General features: G+C 45.3%; 1 long non-coding RNA gene across 1 annotated transcript in view; it reads right to left on the reverse strand.

Moving 5' to 3' along the window:
• The window catches only part of LOC124607125, a 502,395-nt gene extending 480,229 nt beyond the window's left edge, over positions 1-22,166 (reverse strand). Inside the window, exon 1 of the long non-coding RNA XR_006978778.1 lies at positions 21,856-22,166. This is a non-coding gene — a long non-coding RNA (uncharacterized LOC124607125). The remainder of the gene's footprint in view (positions 1-21,855) is intronic.
• Positions 22,167-23,377: the final 1,211 nt, after the last annotated feature.

Here is a 23,377-nt window from a genome sequence, read left to right on the forward strand (position 1 = left end):
ACTGCTGCGGTCATCAGTCTCCTAGAACTCAGAACTACTTAAACCAAACTAACCTAAGGACATCACACACATCCATGCCCGATGCAGGATTCGAACCTGCGACAGGAGCGGTCACGCGATTCCAGACTGAAGCGCCTATACCGCACGGCCACGCCGGCCGGCTTTTCGAATGAATCCAGGTTCTGTTTACAACATCGTGATGGTCGCATCTGATCCGTGTTTGGCGACATCGCGGTGAACGCACATTGGAAGCGTGTATTAGTCATCGCCATACTGGTGTATCACCCGGCGTGATGGTATGGGATGCCAATGGTTACTCTCGGTCACCTCTTGTTCGCATTGACAGCACTTTGAACAGTGGGCGTTACATTTCAGATGTGTTACGACCGTGGCTCTGCCCTTCTTTCGATCCCTGCGAAACCCTACATTTCAGCAGGATAATGCACGACTGCATGTTGCAGGTCCTGTTCAAATGGTTCATATGGTTCTGAGGACTATGGGACTTAACATCTGTGGTCATCAGTCCCCTAGAACTTAGAACTACTTAAACCTAACTAACCTAAGGACATCACACACATCCATGCCCGAGGCAGGATTCGAATCTGCGACCGTAGCGGTCACGCGGTTCCAGACTGAAGCGCCTAGAACCGCACGGCCACACTGGCCGGCTGCAGGTCCTGTTCGGGCCATTCTGGATACAGAAAATGTTCGACTGCTGCCCTGGCCAGCACATTCTCCAGATCTCTCACCAACTGAACACGTCTGGTCAATGGTGGCCGAGCAACTGGCTCGTCACAATTCGCCAGTCACTACTCTTGATGAACTGTGGTATCTTGTTGAAGCTGCATGGGCAGCTGTACCTGTACACGCCATCCAAGCTCTGTTTGACTCTATGCCCAGGCATATCAAGGCCGTTATTACCGCCAAAGGTGGTTGTTCTCGGTACTGATTTCTTAGGATCTATGCACCCAAATTTCGTGAAAATGTAATCACATGTCAGTTCTAGTAAAATATATTTGTCCAATGAATACCCGTTTATCAAATGGCTCTGAGCACTATGGGACTTAACATCTGTGGTCATCAGTCCCCTAGATCTTAGAACTACTTAAACCTAACTAACCTAAGGACATTACACACATCCATGCCCGAGGCAGGATTCGAACCTGCGACCGTAGCAGTCGCACGGTTCCGGACTGAGCGCCTTAACCGCGAGACCACCGCGGCCGGCCACGTTTATCATCTGCATTTCTTCTTGGTGTAGCAATTGTACTGGCCAGTAGTGTATTTTACTTGTATTTTCCCCTTGCTTTCAGCCGTTCGCAGTACCATCACAGCAAGACCGTTTTGGTTAATATTACAAGGCGAGATCAGTCAATCATCCTGACTGTTGCCCCTGCAACTATTAAAAAGGCTGCTGCCTCTCTTCAGGAGCCACGCATTTGTCTTGCCTCTCAACAGATAGGCCTCCGTTGTGGTTGCAAGTGCAGTACAGCTATCTGTATCGCTGAGGCACGCAAGCCTCCACACCAACGGCAAGATTCATGGTTCATGGTGGGGGGGGGGACTGTCACGTACTTTTCGTAATAAAACTGATTAATACGATTTTCTTCAATTGTTGTCCAGAGATCCGACAAGAAGGTTTCCTAGACACCCCATCTTTCACAACTATGCAGGATTCAACATTTTCCGAATGTACTTCTGCCTAAAAAACTGTTCTGGTAGCTGGAGTCGGAAGTTTTGATTAAGCCTGCCTCTTGAGCTCTGGTACTTCCATGGAAAATTTCATCCGCTACCATGTATATCTTTATTTGTAACCCTGAAGTCCCATACAAATTTTCATGGATTTAACTTTAAAAACCTTTGAATAAAAAGAAATATTTTCAGATAATTTTTCATCTACTGTTCCACCGTCTTAGGGCCAGAATATCCAAAAATACTGAAAAAAATATGTTTTTAATTTTTAACCGATAAACCAATTACAAATTTTCATACATTTAGGTTGAAAAATTCTTTTATAATGAAACATTTCCACGAAAATTTTCACCCCCTACTTTAACCCATTAGGGTTTGAATTTCGAAATACGTGAAACCTCTATTTTCTTTATTTCTAACTGGGAACTCATGTATTGATTTTCATAGACGCAGCTTCAAAAAATTCTTTAGCATTTCTTCAATAATGATCTGTTTTAAAAAAATGCCATCCGATATTTCTCCCGCATTGGGGCTGAATTTTCAAAAATTCTGATTCACAACTTCTTATTTCTTACCGAGAAATCAAGTGCCATGTTTCATAATCCTAGCTTCAGAATTGTCTTAGAGTGACATATTTTCATGAAACCTTCCATCCCCTATTTCACCCCTTTAGTGTAAGATAAACACCCTCTCCACGTTTCAGGCTTTTATCCCTAGCGGTTGATATGGGCGATGATGAATCACTGAATTAGACAGGACATCCTCCTTTATAATCTGACGGCAAAAAATCGCAACACCAGAAAAAGTTGAGCAACATAAACAAAAGTTCGTAGGCGTATTTCTGCATCTGAAAGACGATTTCTATTCAAATGTCCCGCCAGTTGCATAAGAGTAGCGCCATTAGAGCCACTATGAGGGTGCAAATCAGGTATGCCTTAAATACACGCTGTAACAGTCGTGAGAATTACTTACCTTCGAGGTTGGACGTGGTGAATTATGTTGGTCAAGGATGCCTTTAACGCGACCAAGATGCTGTTATTAACACCTGAGTTCGAACGAGGCTGTGTGATAGGGCTACGAGAACCTGGATGTTCCTTCCGCGAAATTACAGAAGCACTTAGCAGGAATGTAGCCACTGTATATGGTTGCTGGCAGCGGTGGTCATGAGAAGATGACCGGCGTCCGGAAGGCCACGTGGCAGTACCAAGAGGGAAGACAGATGTGTTGGGCGTAAGGCTCTGGCGCATCGTACTGCATCTGCGGCAGCAACTTGAACAGCAGTTGGCACCACAGCGACACAACGGACTGTTACAAATCGGTTACTTCAAGGACAGAGCCGAGCCAGACACATTGTATCGTGCCTTTCACTGATCCCAGACCACCGTCCTTTGCGCCTTCAGTGATGTCGAGAGCTCATTGGAGGGCAGGAAGTCTGTTTTTTGATGAAAGTTGGTTCTGCCTCGGAGCCAGTGATGGCCGTGTGTTGGTTATAAACAGGCCACTTGAGAGCCTGCAACCAAACATGTGCGCGCGTTAGACACACTGGAATTATGGTTCGGGATGCGATTTCGTAAGACAGCAGGAGCACTGTCGTGCTTTCCCATACACCCTGACTGCAAACTTATACATCAATCCGGTGACTTGTTTTGCAGCGCCATTCATGAACAGCATTCTGGGGTATGTTTTCCAACAGGATACCACTTGCGCGCATACTACTGTTGTAGCACAACATGCTCTACAGAGTGTTGACATGTCCCTTGGCCTGCTCGGTCATCAGATCTGTCTCCAGTCGAGCTCGTATGGGACATCATCGGACGACATCTCCAGCGTCATCCACAACCAGCAATAATTGTCCCTGTATTGAACGACGAAGTGCAACGGCCAGTGAACCCCATCCCACAAACTGACGTCCCACGAACACCTGTAAAGCACAATACACGTACGTTTTTATGCTTGCGTTCAACATTCTTACACCTGTACCGACTATTAATGTACTAGCATTTCAGATTTGCAATTGCTTATTTCGTGCGTGTGTAGAGACATCTTGTTGATCGCCATGGTCACCTAGAATGTAGCACAGTGGTCGCAGATTAGCTTGTAGATCGCATGAATGGTTTTACAGGTAGCCCTTCTTTAGATGAATGGGTGATGCTTATGACTCGGCTGGAGTAGGTAATGGTGGGAGGAGGTATGGGACAGGTCTTGCATATAGGTGTATTATGGGGTTATGAGCCATGAGGCAAGGGGTTGGGAGTAGGAGTTATGTGAGGAAGGATGAGGATTTTGGATGGGTACAGTGGGCGGCAGAATACGACTGTGGAAAGGGTGGGAAGGCTAGTAGGGTTGGATGGTGGGACTATGGGAGGTGGTGGGTGACCGGAAAGGTCCCGCAGAGGAGAGCTGTGTGAACAAGGTTGGGATGGTAATTGCGGTCTGTGAAGGCCCAGTGAGACTCTTGGACTATTGTCAGAAGGACTACTTGTCACTACAGGTGCGACGGTCATGCTTGGATAGGCTACATGGAAGGGACTTCTTAGTATGGTATGAGTGGCAGCTGTCGAACTGGATTTATTGCTAGTGGTTGGTAGGTTTGATGTGGGCAGATGTACTGGTGTAGCCATCTTTGAAGTGCGGGTCAACATCGAGGGAGGCGGCTTTTTGGGTAGAGAGGGACCAGGTGAAGCGAAGGGGGAGAAGGTGTTGAGGCTCTGGAGGAACGTGGATAGGGTGTTCTCACCCTCGATCCACATCACGAATATGTCATCGATGAATCTGAACCAGGTGAGGGGTTTGGGATTTTGGATGGTTAGGAAGAATTGGTTTGGCACAGGATGGTGCCATATGGGTGCATATTGCCACACCCCAGATTTGTTTGCAGTTGATACCCTCAAAAGAGAAGTAATTGTGAGTGAGGACATAGTTGATGTTGACGATCGGGAAAGAATTTGTAGGTTTTGTATCCAACGAACGTAGGGAAAGATAGTGTCCAGTAGCAGTAAGGCCATGGACGTTATGGACGTTAGCACAAAGCGAAATAGCACCGATAGTGAAAAGAGGGGCACCTTTATCATGTAAATATAGCAGTCTGAGTCAGGAGATACACAAATCTGTTGATATAGAGAAAGAAAACTATTTTGAAATGGCTACCATTATCTTCTCAGCAGTTTGGGCAATAGCTGCTATCAGGTTCAATAAACACAAAATAAAATATTACGGTCTATTTTATAGGTCAAGACCGATTTCACACAATCGATGCCTGTTGTAAGTTGCCACGTTCAGCTTAGAGGATAGCCATTGTGCATTCGATAAGTGCCTTTCAGAGAATCCATAGTTAATATCAGGACCGAGACATCCCCTTCAAAACCGTGAGTTCGTAATCAGTAATATTAAAAAATCATTATAATAATACAGGGTCTATAAAAGATCTTTGACAGATCTGTAGATTATCCTATAGGATATACATAGTCATTTAGTGTAAGGCTGCAATTAAATCAGCGGTCATCTAAGGAAAGAGTTTTATCATTTCCTAGTGGCTGCTTAAAACCTTACGGTACTCATATTCTAAAAGCTGTTGAGTACATGAGACAATAAAGGTAGCTGTCAACAATATAGGTTTTTGCTATACATCCAAACAAACACTTAATCTCGTAACAAGGACGGTGCTACATCGCCACTTGGCATCTATGCTGCATCGATGAACGTACGAATATTTCAAATATTTGTTAATTTTTTCAGATTGTTATTTTTATTACAATTGTGTTAACTCGTATGATCCACATGGCAAATTTATCTCTCTAATTAGTGAGAGACTGATAAATAAAAAAGGTTACCATTTACACTGTTATGATATAAAATTTTATTAGAAACAATCGCTGTGCGAGCCAACAGATGCTGTAAGAGTATCTTAAATTATTGTGCGTGTTACTACGGTGAGACATCGTGTGTTAGTTGTTGCTTTGTGAAGACATATGGTTCCTACCTCGCAACAGACAGTGGGCCTTGTACAAGTAGGTATCTCGCAAGGCTCGACGACACAGATAACCGGACCGTAGGTCCAAGCATTAGTGGAAACACAACTGGCTAAAAACAAGACTTCGTCGTGGAACCTTAACTACCTATGGCAAATTGAAACACACATCTCGCAAACAGTATAACGTCGGCGAGTCCTTGAACGTCAGCAAATGTGACTGGGTGTGCCAGCTGTATTCCTGCAGCCTAACACCTGACTGACACAGGTAACTGACAGAAGTTGGGAAGGAAAACATGGGTACAAAGAAGGTAGCTGCGAAGAAACCATGGATAACAGAAGAAATACTTCAGTTGATTGATGAAAGGAGGAAGTACAAACATGTTCCGGGAAAATCAGGAATACAGAAATACAAGTCTCTTAGGAATGAAATAAATAGGAAGTGCAGGGAAGCTAATACGAAATGGCTGCAGGAAAAATGTGAAGACATCGAAAAAGATATGATTGTCGGAAGGACAGACTCAGCATACAGAAAAGTCAAAACAACCTTTGGTGACATTAAAAGCAACGGTGGTAACATTAAGAGTGCAATGGGAATTCCACTGTTAAATGTAGAGCAAAGAGCGGATAGATGGAAAGAATACATTGAAAGCCTCTATGAGGGTGAAGATTTGTCTGATGTGATAAAAGAAGAAACAGGAGTCGATTTAGAAGAGATAGGGGATCCAGTATTATCGGAATTTGAAAGAGCTTTGGAGGACTTACGGTCAAATAAGGCAGAAGGGATAGATAACATTCCATCAGAATTTCTAAAATCATTGGAGGAAGTGGCAACAAAACGACTATTCACGTTGGTGTGTAGAATATATGAATCTGGCGACATACCATCTGACTTTCGGAAAAGCATCATCCGCACAATTCCGAAGACGGCAAGAGATGACAAGTGCGAGAATTGTCGCACAATCAGCTTAACAGCTCATGCATCGAAGCTGCTTACAAGAATAATATACAGAAGAATGGAAAAGAAAATTGAGAATGCGCTAGATGACGATCAGTTTGGCTTTAGGAAAAGTAAAGGGACGAGAGAGGCAATTCTGACGTTACGGCTAATAACTGAAGCAAGGCTAAAGAAAAATCTAGACACTTTCATAGAATTTGTCGACCTGGAAAAAGCGTTCGACAATATAAAATGGTGCAAGCTGTTCGAGATTCTGAAAAAAGTAGGGGTAAGCTATAGGGAGAGACGGGTCATATACAATATGTACAACAACCAAGAGGGAATAATAAGAGAGGACGATCAAGACCGAAGTGCTCGTATTAAGAAGGGTGTAAGACAAGCCTGTAGCCTTTCGCCCCTACTCCTCAATCTGTACATCGAGGAAGCAATGATGGAAATAAAAGAAAGGTTCAGGAGTGGAATTAAAATACAAGGTGAAAGGATATCAATGATAAGATTCGCTGATGACGTTCCTATCCTGAGTGAAAGTGAAGAAGAATTAAATGATCTGCTGAACGGAATGAACAGTCTAATGAGTACACAGAATGGTTTGAGAGTAAATCGGAGAAAGACGAAGGTAATGAGAAGTAGTAGAAATGAGAACAGCGAGAAACTTAACATCAGGATTGGTGGTCACGAAGTCAATGAAGTTAAGGAATTCTGCTACCTAGGCAGTAAAATAACCAATGGCGGACGGAGCAAGGAGGACATCAAAAGCAGACTCGCTATGGCAAAAAAGGCATTTCTGGCCATGAGAAGTCTACTAATATCAAATACCGGCCTTAATTTGAGGAAGAAATTTCTGAGGATGTACGTCTGGAGTACAGCATTGTATGGTAGTGAAACATGGACTGTGGGAAAACCGGAACAGAAGAGAATAGAAGCATTTGATTGTGGTGCTATAGACGAATGTTGAAAATTAGGTGGACTGATAAGGTAAGGAATGAGGAGGCTCTACGCAGAATCGGAGAGGAAAGGAATATGTGGAAAGCACTGATAAGGAGAAGGGACAGGATGATAGGACATCTGCTAAGGCATGAGGGAATGACTTCCATGGTACTAGAGGGAGCTGTAGAGGGCAAAAACTGTAGTGGAAGACAGAGATTGGAATACGTCAAGCAAATAATTGAGGATTTAGGTTGCAAGTGCTACTCTGAGATGAAGAGGTTAGCACAGGAAAGGAATTCGTGGCGGGCCGCATCAAACCAGTCAGTAGACTGATGACCAAAAAAAAAAAAAAAAAAGGATCAAGCGGCCCACCATACATTCAAATTGATCCCTCTGATAAAGACTCGGGTTTGTTGAGGAATGAGACTGTTGTTATCAGCAAGAGTCATTGTTGGTGCCCAGTAACTACCGAAATAACAAAGAAGTCCTTATCTCCATGCCTGAATTACCGTAGCTGACAAGTATAGTCCACCAGTTACTCTACTTCATACCATACTGTCGTAAAGGTCTTTTTCTACGCGGTTTGACGTGGAACTCCTTTCTGCCGTAAAGCACTACTCTATAGAAGATTTATGCCTATTATCTCCTAGATGGGAACATATAAATTAGTGTACGGATCCAGACGTGTGGGAAACCTCGCACATCCGCATTCTGTGAATCTTTTATCGTAACTACATCATTCACAGTAACAACAGTACAAGACTTTATGATGGTCAACAAGAAAGTGCGGGGCCGGAGGGACATCGCTTCTGCTTCTTAATGCCCGCGACATCGACATCTGGTGGCGATAGATTTCCCTCAACAAAGGAAGGGGAAGTTGGGGTAAAGCGTTCAGGGCGAGAAAGGTGACCACTGCATATTTTTTTGTCCTGAAGAGCATTGCTACCTGCCGAGAAGTGCTCATGCTAATTGTATACACCATGATCATTCCTAGTTTGACAGAGGAAGCCTGTTCACGCTATTTTTTTGTGCAAACTCTTTTAATTTACATTTCTGTGATGAAAGATAACTCGTTTATAATTTTGTTGTTATCTCATTTAAAAATAGAGTAAAACATTTTTTCAGTGTCAGTGGGTAAACAAGGTATATTGACTCACAAATGTAGTTCCCTGTTGTTTCTTTCGTATTGATAGTTTCATCCGTGATCCTTTTGTGCCCCTATGAGGATCGATCAGGTAATGTGGCCACACTACTCCATAGCGAAATGTGGGAAAGATGTCCACTTGTCCGAACAGTTCACTTGGTTCAAATGGTTCAAATGGCTCTGAGCACTATGGGACTTAACATCTGCGGTCATCAGTCTCCTAGAACTTAGAACTACTTAAACCTAACTAACCTAAGGACATCACAAACACCCATGCCCGAGGCAGGATTCGAACCTGCGACCGTAGCAGTCTCGCGGTTCCAGACTGAAGCGCCTAGAACCGCTCGGCAACTTTGGCCGGCAACAGTTCACTTGTAATCTGTACGAAATGTGTAATACCCCAATAAGAGTTCACACTTCAGTATATCACGTACACTACACGGGAAGTTCCGAAAGTAGCTTTCGTCATTGTTTTTGAAAGGGAAGATGGTACACCAGGTAGCACAAGAAAACGCCATGTCAGTCCACAGACGTTGCTGTTTCAGCGACGGCGTCAATGGCGGGGGAGTGACGCGTGTGGAAACCACCGAAGAAGAGAGTGCCCGAGGTTATTCGAGTACACATCACGATGACAGACGGACGTGAACTGACAATGTGCTTCCAAATGAAGTGCGTCTTGTTATCCGGTACGAATGGTCACGTGGTACTAATGTGTTCGTTATCCATGAACGCCTACAGACCATGTATGGAAAAGAGATTTTGTCTCGCCAAATGGTTGGTCACTGCAGTTACACGTTCAGAGAAGGAAGACAGATTGGGAAGGATAAGGTCAAAGTGGGCGTCCCTTTACATCCACGAATGAAAACAACATTGCTAGAGTCCAGGACATAGTGTTGATTTCCTGCAGCTAGAGACCGTCGAAGTGATACACTACTGCAACAAACTCACAAAACTCAGGTCCGCCTTTCGGCGAAAGGAACCAGGCCTGTTGAGTGACAACGCAAAACAAAACACTGCAAGGCTCACACAAGATCACTTCGGATGGGAGAGGTGGAATCATTCGATATACAGCCCCGATCTTGCCGCACCGAACTTTCACCTGTTTCCTGCATAGAGAGCCTCCTTCACTAGACGTTACTTCCAAACCAGTGCTGAGACTGAACAGGCTGTGTAACAATTTCCCACATCCCGGAACACCGAGTTTTACCAGAGAGGTTTTTTTCAAGCCGATTGCACGCTACAACCTGAGTACCAATATCGGTGGTGACTACGTCGAAAAATATTGCAGCGTGTATAGTTCGTCATGCCGTGGTGTATTTGTTTTTGACAGTAAAGTTTCCATGTGAGAAATAATGATGAAACCCATTTCGAAGCGTTCCTCTAAATACAGACTGACCTCTAAATCCTTTGCATAAAATGGTGTGCAAAACCTAAGGAATTGTTGTAGCTATAGTACGGATGGTAACTAAAAGAAATTCGAAATGAGACGAACATAAATGACGTTTTTGTTGAAAGACAATAAATACACCGAAGTCACGGTGATTTATAATGGTCTCCTGGACATTTCAAAGGCGGTTCACGGTGCTTAATAGCGTGTGTAATCATAGCTGCTGGCAATCCATGCTCTGCCATGTGCTCCCATTCTGGCCACAAGATTGGTAAGGAGTTCCTGTGGTAGGGCGTTCCATTTGGAGCGTTCCACTCCTCCACCGGCGCCGTAGCCAACAGCTGGATGGTCGTTGGTGCATGTGGACGCATGTCTCCCAGACGCATTCCACAACTACTCGATGGTGTCTGGTGAAGGCGCAGACCAGTCCATTCGCCGAATACCCTCTCGCCCCAAGAGCTCCTCCACATGCACTGTTCGAGGAGGTCGCGCATTGTCGTCCATAAAAATTAAATGATTCAAATGGCTCTAGCACTATGGGACTTAACATCTGAGGTTTCGATAGCGTGGTCGCAGACTCAAGCACCTAGAACCGCTCGGCCACACCGGCCGGCCATAAAAAAGACGCACATGGGGAGGGAGTACAGAGTCACAATAACGTTGATTAGTGATCGAATCGTGTTCAGAGATCTGGAGGTCAGTACGACCATGCAACATTGTCTCTCCGTAACCATAATATTTGGACGACCAAAACAAAAATGTTCGACGGCGTTGGAGGTACCCTCTCACGGCGAGAGATGGGAACACATAATGCACTCCGCTCTGTTACAATTGAGCTAATACAAATATTCGATTGACTGCAGTCTGCTGTAGCGGTTTGGTTTTGATGCAAGCACTAGGACATCAAGAAAATGTGTCCGGAAGTCAGATAAACAATCATGGGCCTCTGTTACGGTAGAAAATGCTATTGATGCGGGGAAGAAGGATAAGATCCCTTCTTCACCATCAAATAAATTTCATGTTCGACATAATACGCTGAAATAAAGTGTTCTTGGGAAAAATATACAATAGGTGTCAAAAAGATTAAGGATACCTTATGGTGTGCTTTCAGTAAAGAACAAAAACAAGAGATCGTTGATTATGTTTTTGAAATGAAAAAGAGAATTAGCGAATTTTTTAGGAAAGGTCTATGGAGATGAGCATTCTAGCTGGGAGAGCGGAGAAAATATAGCATCGTCTTAGAAGTGAGCCGGAGATGGCAGACAAAGGCAGCACCATTACAAGTAATTAGCAAGATCAACGTAGACAAATTTTCTGATATCCTTAAAATACTGCTAAAAAAACGATTTGATCCTCCTCGTCACATTTATAATGTGGATGAAAGCGTTGACTGATCAATTCAAGAACAGCAAAGTATTTCCACCTAAAAGGCAGACGCCAATCCGGTGGAGTTACTTCAGCCAAAAGAACGTTGCTGCCCACTTTCGGAGTATATACATCCATGCTGGCTGTTTTATGCCCTTAGGCTGGAAAAAAGTGAACATTACGTAAGGACTCAGAACAGTGAATATTGGTCGTACTCATTATACATATTTTTACTTACAAACATTCAGTGTGATACCATGTAATACGTAGATTCAAAATATGTAAGTAACAGGCTTCTATCAATACCCATTGTTTGGCGAAAATTCAATTTCCTTCAGAATGGCCTCTTTACCCCATCTTTCCCTACGCATGGTACACCATAATAGTTGAACGTGGAAAGTCCAGTGCCTGCACTACCTCGGAGGTGTAATATCCCAAGGGTCGCGCATCCACGATCTAGCGCTATCGGATGCTGCTGCTGTCTCGTGTCTTCCCTAATCTCCAGCCGATGGCGAATACATGTCACCCCCTTACATCAGAAACAGGTCACACGCAGAACTATAGCAGTCTCCAGGACATGAGGAGCGCCGTCTTATCGAAAACACACCTAACGCCAATTGAAATGCTCGCGTACGTAAATGTATACTATATTACAAAAAGAGTCTCCGGTCCCTCTCAGTCAGGATCTTTTTTCTGGACGCAATTCCGATGCCGTGTTTCGTGGCCAAGTGTGTTATACCACTGACTACAGACACGTTGAACAGTCCGCCGCCAATAAATCCAGCAACTTCACACGCTGCATGGCCATGGGCACGGCCAAACACGATTTCCAGTTTTGCCGCTCTGTCATCTCCTTACATTTACCATGTTTTCGTACAACGTCCGCCTGAATCGTAAATATCCCACTGATCGCTACTGCGTTGTGCTCACATAGAGGCCGCGTGCGCGATTGAGCACGTGACTCGATCGCCGCAATATCTGTAAAGGCTTAACTACTCTTCTGTGTGAGCGCCCTCGGGTGACTAATTTTTGTCTGTTGAGCTTATACACGTGGGCTATTCGCAAAGCAAGGAACGATCCGTCGGGAAACGAAACCACTGAGGAAATCTGATGAAGTTTTGTCTAGATGTGTTGGACAATGTCTCTAGTTCTCCGGTCTCTAGTATGTCACGTCTCTCATCTCATTTCTGAGCGCACAGTGAGCGTGTAAGGATGTCTAGAAAATAGTGTCTCTCGCCAAGTATGGGTGCCTGCCGAAAGATTTCGCCTGGTTTCATGCAACACCACGTAATGTACCTGTCATGCAGTTCCTTCTTCATGACAGTTCTCGGAAGCACACTGAAAAAAAAATGGCTCTGAGCACTGTGGGACTTAACATCTGAGGTCATCGGTCGCCTATAACTTAGAACTACTTAAACCTAACTAACCTAAGGACATCACACACATACATGTGCTAGGCAGGATTCGATCCTGCGACCGTAGCGGTCGCGCGGCTCCAGACTGTAGCGCCTAGAACCGCTCGGCCACCCCGGCCGGCAAGCACACTGAAGCGGCAGTATGGACACTGCTGGAGCGCTCTCGATGGGAAGTGCTTGATCACCTACCACACAGCCCGGGTCTGGATCCCTCTGATGTTCCTCTGTGCTCGTACGTGCCGCTGGGTATGAAGACCACATTTTGGGAGAGATAACGAGCTGCAGTTCAGAGTACAAAAGCATAGGAAGCTGCCTTCTATCACGAGGATATTAGAAAGTTGGTACACTGATCTCTAAGTCGGGATGGCAGTTATGTAGAGAAGTAACTGGAAGGTCTAGCTAACTGTTGCAAATACACTCCTGGAAATTGAAATAAGAACACCGTGAATTCATTGTCCCAGGAAGGGGAAACTTTATTGACACATTCCTGGGGTCAGATACATCACATGATCACACTGACAGAACCACAGGCACATAGACACAGGCAACAGAGCATGCACAATGTCGGCACTAGTACAGTGTATATCCACCTTTCGCAGCAATGCAGGCTGCTATTCTCCCATGGAGACGATCGTAGAGATGCTGGATGTAGTCCTGTGGAACGGCTTGCCATGCCATTTCCACCTGGCGCCTCAGTTGGACCAGCGTTCGTGCTGGACGTGCAGACCGCGTGAGACGACGCTTCATCCAGTCCCAAACACGCTCAATGGGGGACAGATCCGGAGATCTTGCTGGCCAGGGTAGTTGACTTAAACCTTCTAGAGCACGTTGGGTGGCACGGGATACATGAGGACGTGCATTGTCCTGTTGGAACAGCAAGTTCTCTTGCCGGTCTAGGAATGGTAGAACGATGGGTTCGATGACGGTTTGGATGTACCGTGCACTATTCAGTGTCCCCTCGACGATCACGGCCAGTGTAGGAGATCGCTCCCCACACCATGATGCCGGGTGTTGGCCCTGTGTGCCTCGGTCGTATGCAGTCCTGATTGTGGCGCTCACCTGCACGGCGCCAAACACGCATACGACCATCATTGGCACCAAGGCAGAAGCGACTCTCATCGCTGAAGACGACACGTCTCCATTCGTCCCTCCATTCACGCCTGTCGCGACACCACTGGAGGCGGGCTGCACGATGTTGGGGCGTGAGCGGAAGACGGCCTAACGGTGTGCGGGACCGTAGCCCAGCTTCATGGAGACGGTTGCGAATGGTCCTCGCCGATACCCCAGGAGCAACAGTGTCCCTAATTTGCTGGGAAGTGGCGGTGCGGTCCCCTACGGCACTGCGAAGGATCCTACGGTCTTGGCGTGCATCCGTGCGTCGCTGCGGTCCGGTCCCAGGTCGACGGGCACGTGCACCTTCCGCCGACCACTGGCGACAACATCGATGTACTGTGGAGACCTCACGCCCCACGTGTTGAGCAATTCGGCGGTATGTCCACCCGGCCTCCCGCATGCCCACTATACGCCCTCGCTCAAAGTCCGTCAACTGCACATACGGTTCACGTCCACGCTGTCGCGGCATGCTACCAGTGTTAAAGACTGTGATGGAGCTCCGTATGCCACGGCAAACTGGCTGACACTGACGGCGGCGGTGCACAAATGCTGCGCAGCTAGCGCCATTCGACGGCCAACACCGCGGTTCCTGGTGTGTCCGCTGTGCCGTGCGTGTGATCATTGCTTGTACAGCCCTCTCGCAGTGTCCGGAGCAAGTATGGTGGGTCTGACTCACCGGTGTCAATGTGCTCTTTTTTCCACTTCCAGGAGTGTAGAAGAGTTTCGATTTTCACTGCAGTTTCCATTTCGCGACCGCTCGTTCCTTACTTTCCGAATAGTCCCCGTATCTTGAGCTGCAGTTGGCGAACGAGCATTTATTGACGAGGTTTGATTAAAGCTGCCTGACTATTGTAGGGCATATTTTATTAGAAACTGCTGAAAAACAGTGTCCCATATCGCTCTAGATAGTACGAACATAACTGTCTGAAGCGTATGACGCATACAGTTTCAGTGTTATTTGTGGTGTCACCGCCAGACACCACACTTGCTAGGTGGTAGTTTTAAATCGGCCGCGGTCCATTAGTACATGTCGGACCCGCGTGTCGCCACTGTGTGATCGCAGACCGAGCGCCACCACAAGGCAGGTCTCGAGATACGGACTAGCACTCGCCCCAGTTGTAAGGACGACTTTGCTAGCGACTACATGGACGAAGCATTGCTCATTAGCCGAGCCAATAGTTAGAATAGCCTTCAGCTAAGTCAATGGCTACGACCTAGCAAGGCGCCATTAGTAACATTGCATGTATCTGAAGAGTCTCACTTGTATCGCCACAATCTCCAGATGTACCAAAAGGATGGATTAAAGTTAAGTATTCCAGAAGCTACGTACTTTTCTTTATAGCATACATTACGTATCCTGTTTCAGACCTCCCGCCATCCGGCTTTAGCTTAGCGCGTGCCTTTCGGCTTCCTCTCACTGTGTCTAGGCTGTCTTGTCTAGACACAACATTATTAACTGCCCTAATATTATTGAAATGCCTTTACAATACCTGCATCTTTGTTCTATTCAGATTTCACAGAAATGTTTGCCTAAAAATGAGGCAGAGGCTGTTATGATAAGAAGGTTGTAGGAAGAGGACAGCTCAAAGACCAATAAAGCAAGAGACTGGGATACGGCTTGAGTGCACGAACATTTGAAAGAAGTGAGAAGAAGACAAGTATGCTAGTTAAATCAGTAAGAAGGATCTTGGGTTTTGGTTGCACATAGCTTTCGGTTTTGAATATTTCTTTGCGTCTAATAATTATCTGTGAGCAATATTTTGAAAATAAATACGCCGAAGTATCCCAAAATGATTAATTATTTCACTTTACTGACAAATACGTTAGAGATAATGCACACATATTTACGTCATAGATTGCCCAAATATTAAAGTGATTCATTGTACATCTCCTTGGCATAAATCGTTTCTTCGCCGACATGAAATTATGTTTTCATTGCCAACATTTCCCGGGAATCTTATCTTCTGTCTCACAAAAGACCTAATTGCCAGCATATCGTCAATCTCAGACACTCCACAAGTATTCAAGGATCTGTCGTTTAATCATTCCGGCAGAGTTTCGCCCAGAATAAATACTATCGGCTGGGCGGCCTTGGTTGTCTGAGGATACAATTTCACGGCGTCATAACTTGGACTCCCGCCTTTTTAGCTTTGATGTGGTTTTACACGTGACAGTATGAAATGATAATATCTAAATGAAGCACAATAAAATGAATCCAGAATATCATTTAAGCCACCAGCGGAAAAAATACTCCTGCTGGAGCACAAGAAAGGCAAATATGATCCTGTTTAAAAGACTGAAAAGTGGGGTACCAGCTGCCTTATCCAACCTTCCTCAGCATCTAAAAAATTTCCCAAAAAATTTTGGCACGCGAACATATTCGCTGTCTTCTTAACATGCAACTCATCTCTCACTCCCACAAGCTACTCTACAGTAACTCGCTCACACCCACTAGTCCATCGCAGTAAGTCGCTCATACCCAGCGAGTCCCGCTTGCCAGTTCTCGCGCACTCATACAGCCCAACTCATTGTCGTTGTCTCTTTGCATCTCTCCACTGTCACTGTCTCCTGTGGCACAGTCGTAGTGTCCTTCGTTCCCTCCTCTCACTGCCACTGCCTCCCTCTTGCTCTCTCTTACAGCTATTATCTCATTCATTCCTTCCCACTACTGGTGTCTCTTCTCATAGTCACTGTCTCTCCCGTCCTCGTTGTCATTGTCGTGGACTCCGTCTCTCATTATCACTGGTTCCCACGTACTTCCATTTTCTCCTTCTCTTTGTTCCTCTCCCACTGGCACTTTTCACTTTCGTCCTACCACTGTTCTGTCACAATCAACTATGATACACAACAGCTGTATCCGTCTCTTTCTTTCACACTGTCATTGTCCTCTTCACTCTTTCAACACCATAACCACTGTCCACTGTCTTATAGCATTTATTACATTTCCGTTAATTTTGCATTGCCACTGTCTCTTTCTCTCACAGTATAAAAAGACCGAATACGTTTGCATAATTTTTTTTTTATAATTTTTAAATGTGCCGAGAAAGGTAGAATGAGGCAGGTGTTATCCCACTGCAGTCAGTATTTAAACTGGAGCATAGTCTCCTTTCCGCTGGTACACTTCTCTTCACTGCTACAGCAAGGAATCTCATTCACATGAAAATAACTTTGTAGGTCAATAAAATTTTGGTAGTTTACTTATGTGAATTTGAAATTAAGCAAAATTAATTTTACACCTCAGACCTGATTTTACATACACAAAAATTTGCATGCACTTCAGTACTACAACATGGAGTTCACAGTACCCTTCTGACAGTGACAGAAACACTTTACACATCTCTCTCCGTCCTAGGTCACTTTATAAACTACGTTTCCGCACCACACCGCATTTTACCTGAGTATTTTACGTGTACAGTAATGGCATATTTGAACCGCTGTGTCTCGGGAACGAATAAAGATATCAAGAAAAATCTTTAAGATTGTTAGAGATCGGGATCTTAGCAATATATCATAAGAATAACAGCCATTTGCTGTGTCGCATGCTCGAATCCTGCCTCGGGGATGGATGTGTGTGATGTCCTTAGGTTAGTTAGGTTTAAGTAGTTCTAATTTCTAGGGGAATGATGACCTCAGAAGTTAAGTCGCATAGCGCTCAGAGCCATTTGAACCATTTGCTGTGCATAGACGTCTTGGAAGCCGTGTCTCGGTTTTGGGGTGCTTCTCAATAACCGATAAAGATTTTTTTAAACGGGATGATGGCATTTCTATTTAACTGTCTGTTAAAATTTGAGCAATTTGTTGCGTTTAGCTATTTAGGTGCCCGGTGCTGAAGGTGGTGAAAAATTGTTAAAACGCTTGTTTCCTGCTTTCTCAGAAACCGCCCATGAACTAAATGATGCTTTCTTAAACTGCTTAAGGCGCGCCGTAGAGGACATCTGATGCAAAAAAGAAACGAAAAGAAACATTTGCCTAAGTTAAAGGAAGCGTGTAATTCAAAAACTGGCAATGTGCTGTAGGGTAATTACAGTATGACGATTCTTTTGTCGCACGTACGAATGGTACCTAGCCCAAGCCTTTACAATATATTTGACCCTACCTTTCTGTCAGCAATAGAACCGGAGGCATGAGCGCCAGAAGAATCCCGTTTTTATTCGCAGCATACTGGAACATACTGTTAGCACATACAGTTGCGTGTGTACCGGTAACGCAAGATCTCGAAAGGCGGTTTGATGCTAATAGTAAGACAAAAGGAATATTCTGGTCGCAGTGGAGAACAACACACTGACTGACAGAAATTCTTGATCTCTAATTGGTTGTGTACTGGAACAGTCACACAACAAATAACTCGCTTCAGTCGACATCTGCCATCTACAGATCAGGATAAGAAGCAGCTGCTTACTTTAATGTTACACGCTGTTCCGACGTCGTTTATTTGTGGAAAACCTTGCTGATTATCACTAACCAATTAAAAGACAAAAAGAAATTCTATGATTCAATTTTCAATAGACTGTGTGATGCCACGCGGGATTAGCAGAGCGGTCAAAGGCGCTGCAGCCATGGACTGTGCGGCTGATCCCGGCGGAGGTTCGAATCCTCCCTCGGGCATGGGTGTGTGTGTTTGTCCTTAGGATAATTTAGGTTAAGTAGTGTGTAAGCTTAGGGACTGATGACCTTAGCAGTTAAGTCCCGTAAGATTTCACATAAATTTGAACATTTTTATTTATTTATTTTATTTTATTTATTTATTTCCCTTTTTTTTTTTTTTTTTTTTTTTTTTTTTTTTTTTTTTTTTTTTTTTTTTTTTTTTTTTTTTTTGAGACTGTGTGGTCAGTGTGGTCAAGGCTGGTGAATGGCAACTACGTTGATAGCTGTTTGTCTGTACTAGGGGTGTCCTGTTGGCCTACACGTCAGTAAATAGCTATCACCTAGAGATGGCCGCGCGTGGTAGCAGCGAGGTCTTTGGCGCCTTGTCACGGTTCACGCGGCTCCCCCTCGTCGGAGATTCGTGTCCTCCCTCGTTCATGGGTGTGTGTGTTGTTCTTGGCGTAAGTTAGTATGAGTTAGTTTAAGTAGTGTGTAAGCTTAGGGACCGCTGACCTCAGCAGTTTGGTCCAGTAGAACTTACCACAAGTTTCCAAATTTTCCTACAAATGTCACAGATGGCAGAGCCGTAAGAAGTTCCCGTGCATTGTACCTCCGAGCTCCTTGTTCCTCCTGATGTAAATTTCACCTAGTAATCTCAATAAAACTTTCCTTCATCACTCAATAAGACCTCATAAAGTCTCTACGATGGCACCTTCCTTGCGATGTCGTGAAGAAAATCTAACGATCCTGCTTAAGTTTCCGCTGAAGCGACCCCAAGGTGCTCATTGTTTGGGTAGATAAATATTCAATGAGGCTTCCAGGGCAGGGAGCGACACGCAGCCGGCGGTCACGCCGAAGACATCGATCGCGCCGCCAGCGGCCGTCCCCGTCCGCCGTGACTGGCAGGCCCTCAGCTACCCGCCAGCCAGTGAGCCACTAGTGGGAAATGCGGCGCGCGCTCGCCTCTGCGCCACGCCATTTGCAACGTGGCGGCCGGCGCCAGCCAGTCTGCAGACGCGGCCGCACGAGCCGCCCCGGTCCAGAGGGCGCGCCGTGAAGTGGGCCGCCGCAGAATCTCTGCCCACCTGGCCCGCCTTAAGAGCCGACGACTCGCTCTCTCAAGAATCTGATGCTGCATAATTGCCGGTTGGTGTGGTGGTATTTCGGCTGTGTGAATTCTGAGTTCGTTTCGACAACGAAAGATCATAGCGTCAGATTATGTGATAAAATGTACTGAATCTCTTCTGTGGCAGTCCAGTGGATGGATTAAATTTACGGAGCATCTTCTATAGCTCTCATGTTCATGGATAGCTTCTCTTTACACTTGTCAGTTTAAAATCATATTGACGTGACAATCTGATTATGAAGACTGACGTAATTCTAAAAGTAAGTCATTTTTTAAGTCACCGGCTACTTTTATAGGTAACAGTCATACACGGTTCTGTGAACAATTCCTAAAGGTAAAATCATGAACACATGCTCTCAAGTGATTCCAACACACAGTTCTTTGAAGCAGCTGGAAAATATGTGGCGCCAGTAAATTACGAGGGCGTGCTAAAAAGTAATGCCTTCGAATTTTGTATGTAAAATCACTTACAGCTTTTTAAAGAAAACGAATGGCATTAACATGTTACTTTTTTTGTCCGGGTGACAAACACATTTCTCTCAATGAGATACAAGCTCACTATTACCGTCTATGCAGAATGACTTCGTTGACGGAGTCACAGCTTCACTGCTTGCTCCGCTTCGTCACTATGAAAGTCAAGTCTTCCTAAGGTCTGGAAACAGATGCAAATCGCATGGGAACAATTCGGGACTGTATGGTGGATTGTCGATGACAGTGAAGCCAAGGCGTCGGATTGTTGCAGATGTCTGCTGCGCTCCTGTGTGATATGGCATTTTCATGTTAAAGGTTAGAATGCTCCATGTATGAACGAACTCTTCGAATTCGAAAGTCGATTACAGCACGCTGTTTCTCACGCACCGACATTGTTACGTTAGACCGCGCCAAGTTATACGCTACAATTCTGAATCCCTGGGGGCAGAGGGCTGCAAAGATGTACACGTGAAGTATAAATGTATAGAACGATGGTAACGTTTGATTTATTTAAAAAGCCTTAAGATTTTTCACACAAAAACTCCAAGGAATTACTTTTCAACACGCCCTCGTATTTGTTGTATTTTATAGATTTTGCTCCATTACAAGCCGTATTACGCCAACTCTCATACTATTTCATTTCATTTTTGCCTTGTATTTAGAGGTTGTGTGCAAGGTAAAGTAGAATTTAGACGTTAGTTAGTAGTATCGGCATTGCAAATAGGGTTGTGGCAGTGGCATTTTTGAAAATTGCTCTTCAAGTACGAATAGATGATAAAACAAAGCAGCGTGGTAACGACGTTCTCATTCTAGAAAGTTACTAACATATGAATTTTTGTAACGGTTGAGGTTGCAGCGCATGTTTGTGTCACGTTCTCCTTAAGTATATCTTATGCAATACTCTCTAATAACATTTCCGTTCTTTTAGGAAATTTACTGATTAGCGAGATAAAGCACAAAATGGTCCTAGCCTCTTCGCTTCCCCGTATCGCTTATGGCACACGGAACTGGTGACGTTTACCTGCAAATAGAAGCCATTTAACGCAAATGATATGCGTGCCAACACTTTGCTCAAATTTCCACGAGGTATCATTAGCAACTGCAAAGACTTTCAGCGCTCTGTATCGTCAGTTACAAGTAACAAAAATATTACATGGATAAACAGTTTTCTACTGCAACAACGGAAGAGGTTAAAAATCGAAAACCTTTGACAATGGCGTGATTTCGTTTAACAGTGACTGTTAGTTAGCACTGATTAACAAGGTTACTGCCTCAAACAAACTGGCGAAAGATGGCGCGAGAACATTTTGTTCCTACAGATGTGACAGTTGGTTTGTAAAGTAAGTTTGCACGAAATGCTGCCACGATAAATATAGACTAGGGATAAGTATTTGGCTACGATTCAGGAGCAACTCAAAGAATTTGGATACTTACGCGAATTACCATGAAAACTAAGTCGTAAATACGTAGATTTATGAGATGGATCATATAAGAAATGTTCTTGACGGTACTTACTTGTCCTATAATTGATGATCGTGTTGTCATTTAAGAGCATACTTTGGCAACATTGTTGTGAATTAAAACTTAGAGACATTCGTAGCTTTAGTCAGTACCCCGCTCTGTTAATACAGCTGAGGATGCTCAACGACTCAGTGAACACACATTCAAGGATGTCGAGAAACGGCTAACTTCCGCAAAATGCTCACCTAGATGCGGATGCTGGCGGCAGCAGACAGGTATAAGAGCGCAGAGTCCTGAGCACCGAAGCTCTTCAGCACAGACGTTCCTTTGCCGATAGTCTCATCGTCAGCTACACGTGGCAGACGTTGTGTCGGGAACTGTCGACTGCCCTGATCCGAGCAGTGGCTATCCACTGGCGTCTCACGGAGACGAGTTGACCAGAGGACACAGGCTAGGTAATGACGACGGTAGTGAGGAGGTCGCTGCGAACCAGCGACCGGCGCGAGTTTATCGCAGCGCAGCGCAGCGCGGCGCGGCAGCGGCGTTGGCGGTTGGTCGCGCGCGACGCGGGCACCGACTGCGGGCGATTGGCTAGCGCCAGCGGCTGCGGCGACGCCGACGGCGGCGGCGGAGGGGACCACAGCGCCGCGGCGCCTCGCCCGGGACGCCCCCCTCCCGCCGGCGCATGCGCACTCCGCAGCCACCGGCGCTGACGCCCGATGCCAAAACCACCAGTCCGGCGCCTCTGTTTTCCTCTCTTGTATTTGTTCCAGTCGTCCATTCTATGAGAGCGTGAGAGGCTGTCATTTTCAGGGAAGAAAGCAGCTAACCCTCCGCCGCTTGCCGCACACTGACATACGGCGTCGAACCTTTAGAACTTCCAGAATACACACGCAAGTTGTAACGTATAACAACTTCACCGTGCACAGAACGTTTTGTTCCTTCAAACCACAAGATGACATAAAATATACAAATACACAAATTAATCCGGCAGTCGTGTGGCATGGAATTCTTACGGGAGTGGTGTGTGGCACGAAGTACACCCCGTGTAATTTTTCATATATTTTGAATATTTGACAGTGAGATTAGTTACCATATGTTATTAATACATAGTAACAACAATAAAATGCAATTTTATTTATTATTACTCACATAATGATGATGATCTGAGTCATCAGTCTTGTGACTGGTTGATGCGGTCCGCCCCCCACGAATTCCTCTCCTGTGCCAACCTCTTCATCCACAACCCCACAACCGGCTATAGCAGTCCTTTCACCCCACCGCCGCCCCACAACGAACCCAGGGTTATTGTGTAGTTCGGCCCCCAGTAGACCCCGTCGGGAACGTCTCACACCAGACGAGTGTAGCTCCAAATGTTTGAGCCGAGCGACCGCTACGGTCGTAGGTTCGAATCCTGCCTCGGGCATGGATGTGTGTGATGTCCTTAGGTTACTTAGGTTTAATTAGTTCTAAGTTCTAGGCGACTGATGACCTCAGAAGTTAAGTCGCGTAGTGCTCAGAGCCATTTTTTGAACCCAAATGTTTGCGTAGGAGAGTAATTATCGTGTACGCGTACGTGGAGACAGTGTTTGCGCAGCAATCGTCGTCATAGTGTAACTGAGGCGGAGTAAGGGGGACCAGCCCGCATTCGCACGAGGCAGAAGGAAAACTGCCTTAAAAAAAAATTCACAGACTGGCCGACACACCGGAACTCGCCGGGCGGATTGGTGCTGCGAACCGCGCGCCTTCGCGTTCGGAAAGCAGTGC

Source organism: Schistocerca americana, chromosome 3 (assembly GCF_021461395.2).
Source record: "Schistocerca americana isolate TAMUIC-IGC-003095 chromosome 3, iqSchAmer2.1, whole genome shotgun sequence".
NCBI lineage: Eukaryota > Metazoa > Arthropoda > Insecta > Orthoptera > Acrididae > Schistocerca > Schistocerca americana.